General features: G+C 43.7%; 1 protein-coding gene across 2 annotated transcripts in view; it reads right to left on the bottom strand.

The window, feature by feature from the left end:
- celf2 (cugbp, Elav-like family member 2) overlaps positions 1-16,788 on the bottom strand; it is a 131,744-nt gene extending 114,956 nt beyond the window's left edge. For both annotated transcript variants that reach the window (XM_077544230.1, XM_077544229.1), the window contains exon 1: positions 15,979-16,788. The gene's annotated coding sequence lies outside the window, so the exon portion shown is untranslated. The remainder of the gene's footprint in view (positions 1-15,978) is intronic.
- Positions 16,789-19,122: the final 2,334 nt, after the last annotated feature.

Genomic DNA, 19,122 nt, shown 5'->3' with positions numbered 1-19,122 from the left:
AGCCTCTTGGCGCGAATCCAATCAGCTGTCTCCGTGTACTGCAACCTTTGGATGTCTGCACGCGTTATTCTGAGTCACGCGCGCCAGAGGGAGCAGCGCAATGTCCATTCAACTTGACACCAGATAATGTGGTTGCATTTTCGAGTGCGATTTGTCTCCGCTGTTTTGAGTTCAAATGAAGCTGACGTCTTTTTTGCGAGGTGGGAAGAAGTGACAGTTCCCCCCCGCAGAAAAAGCACCCAAACGAGAACGGGAACAAGACGCACACTTTGTACAAATCTCAAGTGGTGAGTTGAACGTCACGGGCGGGCTGGCGCTAAAAACAGCAGCAAACAAAACGGCGCCGACGCGAGCCGGGCGGTGGCGGAGTAAACACACAATAGCGCCCATGAAGAGTCTTCTCTTGTTTGATGATTTTGTTTGAAGTGCTAATTTGCTTGCGGGGCCTTCATGTGGCCGCGAGAGCTACCACTTCACACCGAAGGGACCCCCCCCCCCCCCTCCCTCGCACGCACGCACGCTCCCAGGTGGGCTTTTTGCATTTTTTTTTTTTTTTTTTTTGGACAACACAACAGCACTCAGCAACGTACAATCAACAATCGGCACAATCAAGTCTTTTAACCCTCGCTGCCATTTTTTTTCCGTTTTCCACGCCGGCGGCCACAAATATCCGCATTGTTAAATTGTTCATTTGATTGACATGAGATCAAAAAAGTGTCAGCGCCACTTATGGCGTTTGTGATCATGATTATTTTTGCCATCAAAAAAGCCCTTCCTCCGTCTTGCTTTTTTACTTTGTTGTAGTTTGAGGTGTCATGAAAGCAAAACACGGGGGGGGGGGGGGGGAATAGAGAATTTGTTTTCTGGTAAAGGAAGAGAGTCTCTACTCTGTTTTGCTTTCATTGTCACAGAACAAGTTTCTGTGGCTCTTGAAAGGTCAGGCAATGTTCTCAAATGGCTGGGAACAGATGACTTGAAAATGTTGCAAAAAAAAAAAAAGCAGTTTTTTTTGGGGGGGCTGGAATGAATTTATGGTTGAAAATTGATTTATGACCCAAATCAATGACAGACTTGGCCTTGCAAGTCAGCGTACCAGCAGCGTTCAGTACGGAAACCTGAAAAATGGACTTCAGTCAAAGTAAACCGTATTCATACTTTGGTTACTTTTTATGAGTGAAAAGCAAGAAAAGAAAGAAAATTAGTGGGAGCAGCTTAAGTCCATTCGATTTGGTGATGGCAAGAAAGCCCGCCAAAGCGTCTCCTCAGCCGGAAGCCGACAGGTGACCCAGAAAAAAAAAAAAAAAAAAAAAAAGATGGCAGGAAGCTGAAGATGTATTTTTAGATATGAGGATAATGATTGCGACGGTCCGAGAAGAGGCGACGCGACGCTAAAAGCTGCCGGCTTGCAGATAAGGCTCGTTCGCCGTCAACGTCGCTCGTCCGCCGCCAGTTCCCACACAACAAATTCCCGCTTTTGGGTTTCCTCATGCTTGCGCCAGTTCAGTGTGTTGAGCAGATAAGCAACTTTGGGCAGAACCAGAACCAGAACCAGAACAACCTCGCAAGTAGAAAGGCTTTCAAATGTGTTCAGTTTCCAGCTTGTTGTTCCTTCTTGCAGGAAAATGAAAGCGTCAGAGTTTGCTGGATATTAATAGATATATTATATCAATATAATATATATGAATAATATTATTTAGGCCAGCGGCGAACCTTGAACGGCTCGCCGACAAAGACGATGTGACGCACGGGGGGCAAGTCGGCGGCAAGCGACCGCCTTCGCCAACCGGCCTGACGATTCATCATCGCCAACAACCAATCGGCGACGCCCTCGTGCAGTTGTTACGATTCAATTCCATTTTTTGTAACTTTAATAAGCGGGATGGCAACACGATTGCAGTTTATCCTGAAAACCCTTTTTTTTTTTTTACGATGTTTCGGAGGTGTCGGCGCGCGACGGCGGCTGGTGAACCGCCGAACAAGCGGGCTCGCCGCGGCATCATGTGATGCGGTCAGAACCTGAGCTTACTGTCGCCGCAAGCTAATCATCTCCATATGGGAGGAGGAGGGCGGCAAATCCTCGCAAACATGCGGCGCTCATCAATTGGCGGCGGCGCGGAACAAAAACGCAACCGGAAGAGGTCACATGATGCACGCTTGGCAAACATTCGTGTCCGTCTCATTTCCTTTTTGGAGCCATTTTAGCTGCCAAATATCAAGTTTCCAAAAGTTGCTGATTTTTTTAAAAAAAAAATTTTGTCCCATCAATTTCAACTTTTTGGCCTCTTTTGGCCTTCTGAAATGTATGAAAACCACATTTTTAGTTCCTTATTATTTCCTGGCGTGAATCTTACATTTGGTTTCTGTATGTTTTATCAACTTTTGGCAGCAATTTCAAAGAGGCCTTTGATGCTTTAGTGCAGCAAATGAATGATGAAATCTGGATTTGAAAATTTAGAAAGAGCGTCTGCAGACCACGGACGAGAATGATATTTTTGTTAAGCGAATCATTTTTTTTTTTTTAACAACCCACACTTATTATTATTATTACTTGTTATTTTTTCCGGCATGGGCCCTTGAAAAATGTTTCGAAAATTGCGACCTGTCATGATACACACATTTGATGTTGATGGGTAAATTGATGTCTGGAGCTAATTTGGTGGACTTCCTGTTTGCGTCCTTGAGACTTTTTTGGGCGTCAGGCAAGTCCACCAAACGTTTTGCTAATTCGTAAAACTGGCGTTGAATTTTCCCGGTGCTTCGACGTGACGATTTCTGGGGTGTCACGTACATAACGTGTGTTTCCTTCTCCCCAATGTTGCTTTCACAGCAACGCAGGATTGTGTTTGTATGCACCCGGCACCCGCGCGGTGGTTTAAATATGCGCCGCTCGGCCCGGCTGCGCTTCCGAGCGCTGGGAAAAGTGATCTCCAAAGCACTTGAACTGGCTTAGAAAGGGTCTCCACGCACACACATTTGCACACGCATGCAGACGCGGGCAGCGTGGACGGATGAGGGTGCAAACAAAGCTCTCGGCCGTCGGGCCGTCCGTCCGGGCGGGCGGGCGAGATGGCAGCCTTGGGCCGGCGTGGGAGGCGAGACAGGTGGACGCTGCGTACTCTTCACCTGTGCTTGAGGGTACTCGGGAAGCGAGGCCAGACTGAAGGGGGGCGGGGGGGTTCAAGTGGGAAGACGAGCAAACGCCTCAGGGTCCTAAAAGCATCCATTTGCATGACGAGTGTTCACACTGAATCCAATGACAACCCCCCCCACCCCCCACCCACCACCCCACCACCACTACATTTTCTCTAGCTGATTTTTTACAGTGTACAAAACCCCCTCCATTGCAAGGTATGTTCCAGAGCAGCCCATCAATAAGTGAAATCCGCGCTCTACAAATACTTTCAATACTCACAAGGCATGTTTGTTTATAGCACTTTTAAACAAATACAAACATGTTTAAAAAACAAGCAAGCGCAACGGAAAAGCTAAAAAATATTGTTCAAACAGTGTACCGATCCCTCTACGTGTTGACAGTAAACAAAATCCGCTTTTTTTCTAAAACAACAAATTCAACTCATCGTCTCAATAATCACTTCTATCAAGTATACATGAAAGTAAATCACATGTGCATTTAGGATTAAAGACGATTTCACATGAATAATCTTCAGCAAAAACTAGGCCAAGCTTGAAATACTTCCTGTTCCCAAAAACGTACAAAATAGTTTGCTGCCGTCTAATGGCCAACAGTGGAATTACACCTCAAATAAACGTGAGGAAGACCAAAATATTTATAAATTGTACTGCAAAAAAAATCTGCAAGCCCAAATTTAGAGTCGCATGCCTTCAGTGTAGTGCAAGGCAGAGGGTCCAATCTGGACCATAGAGAATATATTGTGACCTTTCAATAAAAGTAGCTGCTGTGGCTATTTTTTGTCCACTAGAGGTCGCACTGAAAGGAATACTCAAGGCAAACACTTTGTTTGCAATATGTTTGGTATTCTGATGAATATTGCGTTTGTTGAAAAATGAATGAAGCCGACGAATCCATGGTTTTCATCCATCCATTTTCTGCCTCTGCTGTCCACTGAAATGGACGTCATCGTGCCCTCGGGCTCGCACTGCCAAAGTCAACTCATCAAAGCCGCAAAACAGGCGAGCCATGGCAATAATAATCGAGTCAACGGAAAAGACAGCAACGAAAGCAACCGTCTGTCTGCATGTGTTGCTGCCCTGTTTGGGTTTAAATACAAGTTGTTTAAAGGTTTATAAGTACTGCAACATCATTGCTAAATCTGTCTATTGTTATGTATCGTGTGTTAGCATTAAGCTACCAAACGTTTGTAAGCGTTCATGTGTTTGATTCCCGTTTGTTGTAAACGTTTGCGTTAAGTTTGGACGAAGGTTTGGACCAACAATGCTAATTCGTATCAGCATTTTTAATGACATGTTAGCATAAAGCTATGTTTGCTATAATGTTGTTTGGTCTTAAAATATACAAATTGAGTTTTGTTTTATAGTTTTTTACTTGCATACATTTATCTCATATATATTCATTTATCCGGCGCACGCATCAACGCGATCATCGTGACTTGCAAATTGTGCAGCGAGATGTTCTGCCGAGATGTTTCCGCTCATATTTAACCGCTAATCAGGCTTAGCTTCCATTAAAAATAAAGATGCGTGCTTTATTTGGTCTTTATGGTTGTTTTGTCATCAGTTTTATTTCTTTACAAGCCAACGAGCGTTTTGGAGCAGGTTTCCCAGACGCCTTCTTCAGGCTCCATCGGTTTTGTCCGCCATTATGACCAATGTAATGTTTGTGAATGATACGCACGCACGCACACGCACACGCGCGACAACATGATGGAGCGGCAGTCGCGTGCCAGAGCGGAGAAGCCGGCGGAGCAGAACCCAAAGTGGGTGCGGGGCCCCCGCCAAGCCCAGCCGGTGGCACGACTGGCGGCCAGCGAAGACGAGAGCTACAGATGAACTTGGTTCATTAAGACAAAGTAACGGTTATGATGTCCGTGTACGTAAATGGAAAGTAACGTAACAAACAGCGACGTAACGTGTTGAAGCATTCAGCTTCATTCAAAGTAAGAGTAACAATTGACAAATTCATTGTAATGAAATGCATGGAGAAACAGTTGGTCCATTAAAACAAAGTAAGCACATTATCCTCACTAAAAACAATCCACCAGCAACCAAGTTAATCAGTTACAAACATTACAGCCGGTCGGTGATACTTTATTTGGTCAAACCTGAGATTGTGCTCTCTTTATTATTTACATGTATGAAGCTTATTGTGGCTACTTTGTTTTAATGCACCACTTTTTTTTCCCCACTAAATTTGTCTTCATCTGTTGCAGACATTCCAGCCAATCGACGAGACTCTGAATAACACAGAGTTTCTCTAAAATTGCCTGGTTTTTAGTTTACTCATTATAGTTACTTTGTTTTAACTCTTTGACTGCCAAAAACGTTAAATAACGTTTAGTACAATCCTATGGAGGAGTGCCAAAGACGTTAAAAGACGTTTGTTTCAAAACGAAGGTGAAACTAACCATTTTCTATTGTTGATTACTCAAAAACGGAATAAGGTAGAAACAACCTTTTTTTTCTGCTGAAAGATGAGAGTCCAATCTTTCATTTGGTAGTATGTGTGTTTCCATAGTCCAAACACAACATTTTCTGTGGACCTTGAAAGATCAGTCAAAATGCTTAAATCGGCTGGCACCCACGGCGTCCCTTTTGCCGTCTGGCAGTCAAAGAGTTAATAAACATTCATTTATTCAAAAGGTCATTTTTATCATTTGCAATCGCCGTAACTTTGTTTTAACAAATCTTGAGTTTTTCCCACAATTGCGCCCCTTTTTCATTTACATCATTTGAGCAGATCAATTTGAATGAATCCCGTTTCGTCTTCTTCACCTTTATCAATAAAGATTCTAGCCAGCCCATCGCTGTTACTTTGCTTGAATTAAATGGACAAGTTGGCCCCTTTTCAGTTACTTTGTTTTAATAAGACAGGGCTTTCAAAAAAGGCTAGCTTTTCTTGGTTCCACGTATCGGTCCAAATGTCGTCACTTTGCTTTTATGAACCAACTTCGATCGATAAATCTTTTTTCATTCACATACATTGATCTGATTGTTACTATTTTGTTTGAATAAACCAATTGCTGCGGTTACATCCATTTACTTTGTTTTTGTTTTTCACTGACAAAAAAATGGAGTGGCACGCTTGACTCTAAAATTCAAGCGTGCCACTAAAGTCGACCGACGTTGGCCGCGGAATGTAAATGTACGCTTCCCGGCTGCCCCCCTCAGGCAGATTCCCGTGCTGTGTGTGTGTGTGACTTTTATAGATTTGCGTCGGGCATGTTGAACGCTTGACGAGCGCGTGGGCTGCCGCCGACGGGGAAGCACACAAACAAACTCTCGGACTTTGGCAACTTTTCGAGGGTCGCTTGATATTCCGAACGAGTCAAAGAAAGTTTCGCCGCAACTCTCAACGTGCCGGCGGGATGCTAATGCTAAGGTCACGGCGCACACAAAAAAAACAGACGTGTGTGTGTGTGCGTGCGCGTCAGCCCTCTGTCTTGGGTCATGAAAAAAAAAAAAAAAGTTTTGTATTATTCCAAGCAGTTTGACAAAAATGTTTGTAAGCAACGGATTTACTGTAAATGGATCATTCTAATTATAACTTATTTACAGATGTATTATATCAACTAATTGGTTGAGCAATTTATTCAAATATACAAAAAAAATCTATGTAATTATGAACACAATTTTTCAAAAAAAAAGATGACTTAAATTATTAAAATAAACCATTTTACATTCTCAAATTGATTGAAAAAACATTTTTGTATTACATAGTTTGATAAGCAGTTCTTACACGCACACACACACACACACACACACTTTTTGCGTCACGTGCACACCAGTGAGCGTCATAGGTCAATAGTTGAACTGGTGACAGAATGGCGTTGAGTGTAAGTGGCTCCGCCTCCGCCGCCTCATCCATATTGCATGAGCAGACGGCAACAAAAGCGAGATAAAGAGCTTCTGTGAGGGCCCACAAAGAAGTGGCTTGATGGGTCCGGTCGGCGCGTGGGCGTCGGGTTCAACGGGCGCCGCAGTCGACTTTTAACACGCACGCGCGCGCGTGCAACGACAGCCCAGTGATGTCATTTCCGGTTGTCCAAGCAGTCATTTCTACAGGCCATGCGGGAAAAGACCGGAGCGGTCGCCAGGGACATCCGGTGCGTATTCACATGCAGCGTTTCACTTTTTCCTCACGTTGTTGGGCGCGTTTTGAACCAACGTCTCCATCGGACTCAAGTCAGGACATTCGCAGAGTTCCTCTTTCGTTGTCCTGGCGGGGGATGAACTTTGACCTGGACCCTTGGAATTCACGCCAAAAAGTTCATTCAATCTTTGTCTCATCAGACCACAGATTTGTTTCCAGTCCTGCTGGTTTGCAACTAGAATCTTCAAAGCATCAGATGTTTTTTAGTTTTGTGCCTGGAGATAATAATACTGTCTCAGATGCTTCATTTGACTTCATGTACGATTCTGCTCAGATATGAGAATGGGTCTTTATATGAAAAGGTGTGAGCCTTTCCAAATCATGTCCAATCGACTGATTGAGCTTAGTGGCTAAGGCTGTAAATACGTGCAGACATATGTAGGACTTGAAATCTTAGTTTATTTTTTATTTTGAATACATTTACTCCAAAACATTTTTTTTTCACATTGTCATCATTGGCTATTGTGTGTAGAATTTAGATTTTTTTTAAAAAATGAATTGATTCCATTTTGGAATGAGGCTGATACTTTGCGGATAGAATTAAAACAAACAATGGACTGGTCACTAGCCAAGTCAGAACAGATAAAAGGTAGACAATAGACTGGTTGTCAGTTAACTCATTCAAACCCCAAAACGTCTAAATACGTTTTTTAATACTTTGTCCTTCACCCAAAAACGTATTTATATGTTTTTTGTTGTTGTTGTTGCTTTTTATGCAAAAGCATCCAGAAGGCTTTGATCCAGCTTCTGGCATCAAGAGGTGGCTTAAAGCAATGGTAGTTATTACAAAAACGGCCAGCAGGTGGCAGCAGAGTATAAGAGATCAGCCAGGGCCGTGTTGCAACAAGCTCTTTTTGAAATGAGGGACTGGTCGCATCAGCCAGGAAGGAAAAATGGCTTTGAATTCCTCAAGCTGCTTATCTTCTCTGCGTGTCTGAAAAAAGTCCAGAAGGCGCTGCGGACGACAGCGACAGCGGCGGCTTGCGACTTCCTCGCCGTGCGTCCAATCTATTCTCATTGGTCACGGCTGACTGCCGAGCGTGCGACATCACCGTTTACACGCACACCCGCTCAGCGGCCGCAATAAACACAACAGGATGCTCTCGGAATCAAGTTGGCGGCGCCTTGAGATACGACTTGAATTTGTTCTGTGACCACGCTCGTATCTCAAGTCCTCTTTTCCCTGTTGAAAACTGTATGAGTGATTTATTTATCCTGATATGATACATGTATATCCCTTAGCGCAATGGCCATGGGTATCATTTGCAATGTACAGGAGGTGGGATTCGAACCCGCGACCTGAACCCGTGACCGCCTGTTTTTTTTTTTTACCAACTTGGCCACGAAGCAGTATCAGAGAGCGTTGCTAGACGATCATTTTTGATGTGTGTCGAGCTCTCGCCGTTTTCCGACAGGTCCTGGCGCGCATGTTTCAACATGGCGGGGCTCCTTTCCCACCGCATGGTTTGCATCAGGCTGGCGTTGTGGGCTGATGGGAATCCGCTGGGGTCAAATTCCACAATTTCCTATTCATTTACGGCCAATTCGGCGCCATTAAATGAAAGTGATGGCGACCACGGTGTGCAGATTACCGCAGCGCAACGAGCTCTATATGTATTTATGCTCTGCATGAGCGTATGTGTGTGGTGTTATTCATCAACGCCGGGGGGGGGGGGGAGAAAAATGTGGAGTACAATGTGTGTGCGTGTCGTCGAAGGCTTTGCGATGATAAATGGACTGATAGGCCATCTCGCTGAGCTTACACCCTCTAATTACTTTTTAATTGACAGCCATTAACGACGCTCGCTCCCAAGCCCGAGTACGCACCGCTACTGACGTGCTACCGGCCCTTTAAGAAGGCCCGCGTCGCTCTTTAGGATCAATTCCAGTGATATGAAAGGATGGGGAGAAAAATGAGAACGCTGGAGGAACGAGAAGAGTGTGACAAAAGCACACGAGGAGGGACGTGCGAAATGTGAGGGACGAGGAACACGAGTGGACGAACAGAGAGAGGATCAGGAAAAACGTACGGGAAGAAAAACACAATGTTTGCAACATGACAAGAACACTAAAGAACTAGAAAAGAGGAATTTAGTTGAAACGGTTTGTCTGATAACAAAATTCGCACTTGGTTACGATACTTATAAAAAATATAAAATAAAAAAGAACCACAACTGAGACAAACTGAAATAAACGAAACATATACGATAACTAACAAATTAAAAAAATAAAGTAAGAAAGTTAAAAAAAAAATGCCGTGTAGAACACCAGGAAATAAAAAATGTTTTTGGGTGCTTTTGCAAAGACTACTGAAACCCTACCATGTCAAAACGCTCAAACTTGAGTCAAATCTGAAAAATGACAAATGACTTGGGATGCACAGAAATTAAATTTTTGGGCCGAAACCGAAAACCAAAAATGAGAAATGCTTAGCCGAAAACCGAAAACCCAAACGCCGAAAAAAAATGATGCCCATTTTTTTATTATCATTGCGTTTATTATAATTAATTAAAATGATAATATTATTATAAAACATTTATGCCTATTTAGCACGGGCATTTTAACAAAGCACAATATAAGTTGAAATGCGTCCTCACCACTCATCAGCGACGTGCTGACGAACGGAACATTAAACACCAAACGCGAGCAACTGAGCCTTTTCTGGCGCTGCAATTGCACTTTCTAGTCAATGTAACGTACTTGGCACCGGCGGGCGCGTGCGGTGCGGAGGACGCATTCGCAGGCTATTTGGAGCGAGGCACGAGCACTGAAAATCGGGCACATTCGCAAATTCACCAACTTTTGAAAACAAAACGCATTTCTTCGCACCAGCCAATCGGCTTCGGGGGCGGACGGCAAAGTCACACGCGGCGTCCGGCGCAGATCTGGAGTCACCCGGAGATAGTGGCAAGTGTTTAAAACGGTTGATAGCAACAGTGCTAACGTTAGCTAAAGTATTTAGCACGGCCGTCAGAATGCAAGTGAAAAAGTGGGAAGCGCTCGAGGGGCTCTTTAAAGAAAAAAATAAAGGCGGCGCTGCAGGAGAATGCAGAAAATGCATATTTTTGCCATTTTCGGCCGAATTTTCGCAAATTCGGCGCATTCACAAATTCAGCAACTTTTAAAAACAAAACGCATTTCTTCGCACCAGCCAATCGGCTTTGGGGGCGGACGGCAAAGTCACACGCGCCGTCCGGCGCAGATCTGGAGTCACCCGGAGATAGTGGCAAGTGTTTAAAACTGTTGATAGCAACAGTGCTAACGTTAGCTAAAGTATTTAGCACGGCCGTCAGAATGCAAGTGAAAAAGTGGGAAGCACTCGAGGGGCTCATTAAAGAAAAAAAAAAAAAGGCGGCGCTGCAGGAGAATGCCGAAAATGCATATTTTTGCCATTTTCGGCCGAATTTTCGCAAATTCGGCGCAAACACTACAAATGATGTAACTTCAAATTCTTCTTTAAAATAACATTAGTTTTATATTTTTTTTATATATAGAGAGAGAGAGTAAGTGAGAGACAGCAATATTGGCAGCATTCCCGCATTTGATTTCTTCCATTTTGTGTTTGTCCTGTTCTAAACAAAGCCTTAATTAAATGTATAATGAGTCAACGCAGCTGCGTCGTCGGGAGTCGAGTGCTCGACGTCGCTCATCTACAAAAAAAATGCACTACTGATTAATTGCCTCGTCAATTGCAACCGGCAGGGAACAAGTTGGCTTGCCCAAAAATTATTCACATTGCTGAGAACTTAGAAATGTGTTTGTGGCTGCAGTAAGTCGTTCCGAGGCGTCGCATCCGCTAACCTTTGCACTCTTCATGTAAGTGCGTACTTAATTTGCATGATCAGTTTCAGTTTTTGCATCTAGCAACTTCTCATGAGACGTTTTTTTTTTGCCGGCCAATGAACCAAAAGAGGGCAACAAACTATTGTGAGCCCTCAGGAGAGAAAAAAAAAAAAAAAGGTTATTTTGGCCTGGCAATGTACAAACACGTGTTTACACCTGGATAGCGAAACCTTTTAAGGGAATACGTCGACTCACAAGGTCTCCCGGAAGGCTTTTGTCTAACGTCACCGCGTCACAGTTTGTGCTCGTTTCGGTCCCTCTTGGAACATGTTCTGTCTGGTAGGCAAAAATGTGGACCAGGAGGAGAGGTGCTTGGAAGTAATGAAAGAAAAAAAAAATAAAAATCCATCACGCGGCAGCCGCTAATCCGCAGGAATACACGCTTCCTGGCAGAATATGAGGCGGGAACAATAATATTCCGCGCAGGGCACATGCCATCCATCAATAAAAAAAAAAAAAACAAGATGAGAAAAGTCACAACACATTTTAGCTCTAAGCAACAATAAAATATATATATATTTTTTTTAAAGGGATACTTGACTCATTTATACATTTTCAGCAGTAAGAAGATATTTTGTCTACAATTAACTCTTTGACTGCCAAAAACGTTAAATAACGTTTCGTAAAATCCAATGGAGGAGTGCCAAAGACGTTAAAAGACGTTTTTTTCCAAACAGGTGAAACTAACCATTTTCTATTGTTGATTACTCAAAAACGGAATAAGGTAGAAACAAACTTTTTTTTTCTGATGGAAGATGAGAGTCCAATCTTGTTTTAGCAGTATGTGTGTTTCCATAGTCCAAACACATAATTTTCTATGGACCTTGAAAGATCAGTCAAAATGCTTAAAATCGGCTGGCACCCACGGCATCCCTTTTCTGAAAACGTCTGGCAGTCAAAGAGTTAATTTGATAATTCATTATTTTTCATGTGCAATTAAAAAACGAATCTTGCCGCTTGCTGTCGACTGAAGAGGACGTCACGCGCACTCAGGAAACGGAAAACGACCAATCATGGCTCAGTATGCTAATGTCACATGACCGCAACAAGCATACAGCAGTTATTGTTCGTTAGCCGTTTCCTCAGCACCTGTGATGTCATTTTTGGGTTTTCAACCATCAACTTTGTTTTTGTTTTGCGCTTTGCGACGTGTGGGCGCGTCCCCGTCGACGGGTGCGAGGCTGCGAGTAGTGTGTCATGTCCGTCTCCGTGTCCCCGAGCATTTCAGATAGCCGATGAGCGGGGGCGCGAGTGAACGTAAATGGCGCTGTTGCGTAAAAGCCGGAAGTCGCGAGTCCGTGGCATCTACCGCCATCGTACACGAAAAATAATGAAGTCATCATATTAATTCCAAAGCAAATATTCACTTTTTTACCACAGAAAATGAGACAAATATTCCTTTACGTTTCTTTTTCCTTCAAATTTAGAAACCGCAATTTGTCAGCAACTGCTGAACCGTGACTGACTCGCGAACGTTAGCAAATGTGGAACGTGACATAAATAATCCAAAACTGTAAACGATATCACAATCTTAAATAATAATTCACCACTTCTTATAATCAATGTAAAAACAATACTTTGAGATCCTAAATTCTGAAAATAAACATCTTCAAGGATTCACTGTAAACAAAAACAACGTGAAAAATCACTCACTTGATTTGGACACAATGCATTCCCTAGACCTTCTAGACCGAATCCCAACCAAAACCCAATTCAAACCTGAACTCTAAAACCAAGTTTTGACCCTCGAAAACGAAGTTTAGACTCATGGGGACAACCAAAATGTCCCCGCAAGGACACGTGGTCCCCACAATGATAATAAAAACACAGAAAATGGTCCCCATCATGTGAGATAAACCCGCGCACGGACACACACATGCACGCACGCACACGCACACACACACACTGAACGCTCAATTCGTCTTCTTTAGCTTCCATAGTCTCGCTCACACACACACACACGAACACACACACTTTTATTCTCTGTAACTTGGCCCTTGATCACTGTAATCAAACACAGGCAGCATCGGCTTGAAGCGCCCGTAATTACGGCCTGCCCAGCACTGCGTACCCCCCCCCCCACCCCCACCCCCCTCACACACACACACACACACACACACACACACACACACTGTTAGCCAGAGTAACGGACACTAATGAGTCCGATGAGACGAAGGAGGAAAAACGGAGCTGAAATCTTCGCAGCAACAGAAGCGGCGGCGGCTGCGAGATGGGCGTCAGAGGGTGCGGGGCGGGCAGAGCGGCCGAGTGACGCCAGCGACGGTGGGCGGCGGGTTGCCAGGGCCCCGCCGGAGATGTTGGCAGCTGTAGCCATGGCAACAAGCTCCCATGGCGTGCCGCCGCCGCGCGCGGCCAGCCAGTCAGCATTCTCGCTCGCTCCCTCCCAACGGATCTTCCTTTACTTCCAAAAGACAGACCATCGGATGGGCGCGTTGAGGTACCGTTGTCGCAAGTTGGGGGGGTCAAAACGAGAGCTTTTTGTCTTGAGGGCGACTGTGAGCGTCTGGAATGCAAGTGGAAGACTTTCTGTTTCTTTCAGACTTTTTCATGATCAATACAAATGTCAGGCCGCTCAAGCAAACTTGGGCTGAATTTTCAAAAACAAAAAAGGTGGCTGGAAATGTTCTCTTCAAAACAAAATGGCCGCCTCCCTCCGTCCTTTCAGGTATACAGCAGCTTCTCGGGACTTCCTGTGAGTCTCCTCATGATAGGCGTCGCAAATGTTACGCTGCAGGGGGCTGCGTTGTCAACATTTAAAAAAAAAAAAATCCAAAGGACGAATAACACACATGAAATGGCTTACAAGGTGCTAAACGACTACATTTCGCATTTGGTGATATTTGGGGCAAGTGCAAAACATTTCCACAGCCCGACACTGGAAGAAATTGGTATTGGCAAGTTCACCCTCCAGGAAACAGGAAGTACCCGAAAAATGTCATCACTCCACAATTGCACTTCAAAGTGAGGAAGCCCCCGGTCCAGATTGCACTTTCCCATCTGCATTCGACAAAGTCAGGGCCAAAGATTCGGCATTCTTTCAATGCTCGGCTCATTAGGACGGCCGAAATCACACACACGCACGCGCGCGCACACACACACACACACACGCGGGAAAATGACAATGTGAGCGAAATGAGGGAATGTCTCGGGGATGCAAAGATTGCGTCAGGAGAGCACGGCGCCGGAAACAATGAGGGGTGGGGTGAGCGGGGAATGGAGGTTTAGGAGAATATGGGTTGGGGAGGGGGCGGGGGGGGGGGACAAAGCAGGTGGTCCTGGTAATTGCCTGGGGAATATAATGAATGAGCCAAAGTGCGTCTGACGGAATAGGAAATCGTCTCTATCTCCTCATTCCACCAGCTTCCCTTCCGCCTCCCTCCAACCCCCCCCTTCCTCCCCCCACCCTCTCATTATCTCCCGCTCACTCTCATCCAGACCCCCAGCCACCACACCCCACCCCCGCCGCTCTTATCCGTCTCCCGTGCACCCTTTTAAACATATCTCATAACCCCATCGTTTTCTTTTTTTCCCCCTCTCTTTCTGCCAACATTTTCTCTCCCGCCGTGAAAAAAAAAAAAACTCAAGCGAGCGGCACTCCGGCAAAAGCGCCACATACGACATGCGACATATACGACATCAAGCGCGCATTATTGAGTCTTTATGGGGACGGGAACCTTCCTGTTCATCGGTTAAAGATTTGATCAGGTGTATCACGTGGCGAGGGAAATGATTTTCTCTCAGCATTTAAGACAAAGCAGGTTAAAGTACAATTGCATGTGTGTAAATGGTTGTCTCTCGGCATTCACGCGCTAAAAATAGCAAAAACAAAAGCAAACAAAAGGACTAAGTGGCATGAATGGAAATAGTCGCCCTTCAGCATTCACATGGCAAAAAGAGTCAAATGTGAAGATTTGAATGCGAATCTCAGCATTCATGCAATGAAGAGCACAGGCTTCAGCATTGGCTGTGACTGTGAATGCTCTTCTCTCAGTATTCAATTTTGAATTTTCATAAGAAATAGGTTGACACACAAATGGTGAAATGTGAATGGTCGTCTCTCAGCATCGCAACAAAAACACTCAGAATGGCATGAGTAAGAATGCTGAGATCAGTAAAAACAAAAACAAATGGGAGACTAAAGTGACGGAATGTATCAAGTATCTGAATACTCATCTCTCAGCATTATCATTATTACTGTAACAAAAAAACATGTTGGCATACAATTCCATCCAAGTGTGACAAGACATCTCTCAGCATTCTCATGACAAAAACAATTTGACTCAGAGGGGCATCAATGTGAACGCTCATCTCTCAGCATTCAAAAGTCACCTGTGGCACACAATGCTTGTGGTTCAGCATTCAAACTCTAATGCTGATGACTGGATGACGCACAATTAAGTGCCAACGCTCATCTTGGCCTTCATGCAACAAACATTCTTTGACGGAGAGCGCTCATCTCTCAGCATTCACGCTACAGTAACAATGTGCAATTATATATGTGCGATCACTCACCTTTCAGCAGGAATAATATTTAAAAAAAAATATTCAGACAGCAAATGTAGCATGTGTGCAAATGTTCATCTTCCAGCATTTCGGTAGTGACAAGAATGCTTTTTTCGAATTTCAATTCTTAAGGGTAATTCTGAATTTTTTGGAACGCACATTAGCATTCATTTTCCAACAAACAGTTAAGTAGCCATCTTTCATTTCCCCCTTTGAGATGAATGAAGCATGCTAGTTAGCTAGTTAGTTAGCTAGCTAGCCATTGAAAGGCTGAAAGGCCCATTTTGCGTGTTTCCACTGACCTTTCGTGGCAATCTGGTGTGGATCCAATCTGGACTCATTCCTGAGTTTGTGCTCTGGACAAGCTTATGGTTAACTCTGTGAGCTCCTCCTTGAACAAAGCACAACAAAACAAGACTCAAAAACTCATGGCAGGGGACTCACGGCCTCCATTGGTTACACCGTCTACTGCCACCTACAGCGCTGGAGTGGAATTGCATCCACAGCAACCAATGCTTGACACGAGAACAGCGATTCGCAACCACTGAGCTGTCTAAAATGATCCAATTTAACTTCATTGGTGCTGGAAAATAATACAGTTGAGTAAAAAATCTGCCTCTCGAAAGAAAGCTTGTAATTGCCTACTGATGCCACAAGGAGAAAGAAACAATACTCACCTTAAAGGGCAAGTCAAGTCTTCCAATTTTCTGTTGTCAGCAGGACATTCACAATGTCTGACATTTTGGAAGCTGTTAAATTTGGGATGTCCAGTAGTAAAGTTGTGTTACTTTTTTTTTCCTTTCTTGGATCTTGCAGCTTATTTATTATTTTGTATTTTTTTGTAGGACGAGGCGCACTTTTAAGAAGCTCGCAGCTAGACAACAAGCACGCAACAAAAATGAAAGAATGCAAAAAGTTTGCCAATATCTTCTGCTGCCGCTAATCAAAGCAAGCTGAGGTCGGAGGAGACGCAAAGAAGTGGGCGGCGGCACGTTGTCCTGGCAACGAGATGTTGCGACCACACAGATGGGGAAAGCGCTAGCTGGCACCCCCACCCTTGGCACCGCCGGTTGCCTCCTCAAATGAAGGCGTGACGTTGGCGCAGGTGGGGGCGGTGGGAGGTCCTGTCCCCGGGGGGGGGGGGGGGGGGGGTCGGGGGTTCAAAGTAACAATTAGGTTTTCAGTAAATCCCGTTAGCGCTGCTCACGTGTGCCGTGAGAGGCGCGAAAGGCAAACTCATTAGTGTGCCCTGCCACAGCTGGAAAGGTGGTCGGCGACGGGGGGGGCTAGGCGGGGGCCTCACAGACGTTTTTTTCTTCTCCCCATCTTCAGCCCGGGATTTAATTAAAGCAGTTGGAATGTCCGCAGGGTGATTCTCATCATGTCACCTCGTCTCTTCCTGCCGTCCTCCGGAGGTTAATATCCAACTAATCCAAAGCGCCGTGACACCCGCCCGCCCCCGCAAACGCCCCCCCCCCCCCCCCTCGGTCCCTCGGGGCCTTTTCTCAATAATGCAAGGCTTGCTTGTGGACATCCATGATGTTCGAGGCCCGTGTAGCTCAGCTTTCACTGCATTTGGGATTCAACAGCAGTCGAGGTGGTTCGAGAGCAACGGTGCCAGGGCTGACAACGCGCGGACGTTGGTTTCCACCAACGGTGAATACTGCTGGAAAACATTTAGAAATAATCATCAACAACGGTGTTAAATGATGTACAATGAAGCAAGGCAGGCAATTGCTTGGGGGCCCCTTAGCCAACAGGGGCCCCCCAGAGGGCCAACGGATTTGACACCGCATGTCCTTCACATTAGCAGGGCAGCGATGTCAATTGACCGTCTCAAATTCCCTCAGTCCGGTGTGGGGGGGGGGGGGGGGGGGGAGAGGGTTCTTAAAAAAATCACATCAAATAAAATAAATATAAAAAAATAAAAAATAAATGTTTTTTTTGTTTGTTTTTTGTTTTTTCCTCAGGAGAGCTCAGTATTGTTCATTCGATTTGACATCATCATTGCTCTCCTTTTTTTTAAAACAAACAAACAAATAAATTAAAAAAATTTAATAAATGTTTTTTTTTTTTAAAATATATATACATATATATATACATATATATATATATTTTTTGTATGTGGGTGAGTATGTGTATGTGCGTGTGTGTGTGTGTGTGTGTGTGTGTGCGTGCGTGCGAGCGTGTGTGTATTCATCAGTTCACCTAAAGCCCATTAAAAAAAAATCCCATACTAATAATATAATATAATAATAAATTGCCAAATGCAGAAACATCAATGTAAGTTATCACGATGTAGTGGCTCTCGCTAACAGACAGAATTAAGTAACCAGAATTAGGTTAAAAAATTCTATATACGTAGACCATGTTTCTATAAATTTTGATATTTGGTTTTTATTTGAGGCAGATATTTTTTCCATTAAAATGTGATTTATGAGGAGGTTAGACCATTGGTCGATATTCAGAGTTTGTTTATTTTTCCAGTTAACAAGAATTGCTTTTTTTGCGATAGTAAGGGCTACAAGTGTAGATTGAAATTGTTTATGTGGTAAGTCAGTTGTTGTTAGGTCACCTAGCAAACACAAGTTTGGAGATAAAGGTATCCTACAGTCCAAAATAGCCGAAAGTTTTTCTAAGACTTTAGTCCAGAAATACATAACCGGAGTACATAACCATAAAGCATGAACATAAGTGTCTGTAGTGTTTTGTAAACATTGGAGACAAATGTCGGAGTCTGAGAGTCCCATTTTCTTCATCATATATTGAGTAATGTATGTTCTGTGAATAAAATAAAAATAAATGTTTTAACGACCATGTATAAATAGGTATGGTGATGTTTTTTTTTTCTTTTTTTCTTTTCTAAGCGACCAGGTATATAGTAAGGCTTGTTTAAAAAAAAAAAAACGAACAAATAACCATGTATATAGTAAGCCTTTTTATTTTTTAATTTTTTAAATGACCATGTATATATAGTAAGGCTGTTTTTTTTTTTTATGATATTTAGAAAGTTAAAACGGCCATTTATACTTATGGCCATTTTTTATTTACTTTTTTTTTTTTTTTTTTAACAACCATGTATAATAATGCATTTTTTTAACCAACTATGTGATAAGTAATTTTATTTTCTGAATCACTTCAAATGATTCTTGCTTAAGTTAAACTAACTAAAAGAAAATAAGTCACTTGAACGAAGCACAATTACTGACGATTGTTTATTGAAGACGCTGGGGAATGTCGCTACGCCACTGGTGGTGAGCACGGGTGACAGTGGAGAGCACTATTATTCATTAGCTCTTTGACTGCCAAAAACGTTAAATAACGTTTAGTAAAATCCTATGGAGGAGCGCCAAAGACGTTAAAAGACGTTTTTTTCAAAACAGAGGTGAAACTAACCATTTTCTTTTGTTGATTACTGAAAAACGGAATAAGGTAGAAACAAACTT

This window comes from Vanacampus margaritifer, chromosome 15 (genome assembly GCF_051991255.1).
Source record: "Vanacampus margaritifer isolate UIUO_Vmar chromosome 15, RoL_Vmar_1.0, whole genome shotgun sequence".
In the NCBI taxonomy this organism is placed as follows: domain Eukaryota; kingdom Metazoa; phylum Chordata; class Actinopteri; order Syngnathiformes; family Syngnathidae; genus Vanacampus; species Vanacampus margaritifer.
Note: the sequence above shows the minus strand (reverse complement) of the source record. Positions and strands in the feature narration are given on the sequence as shown.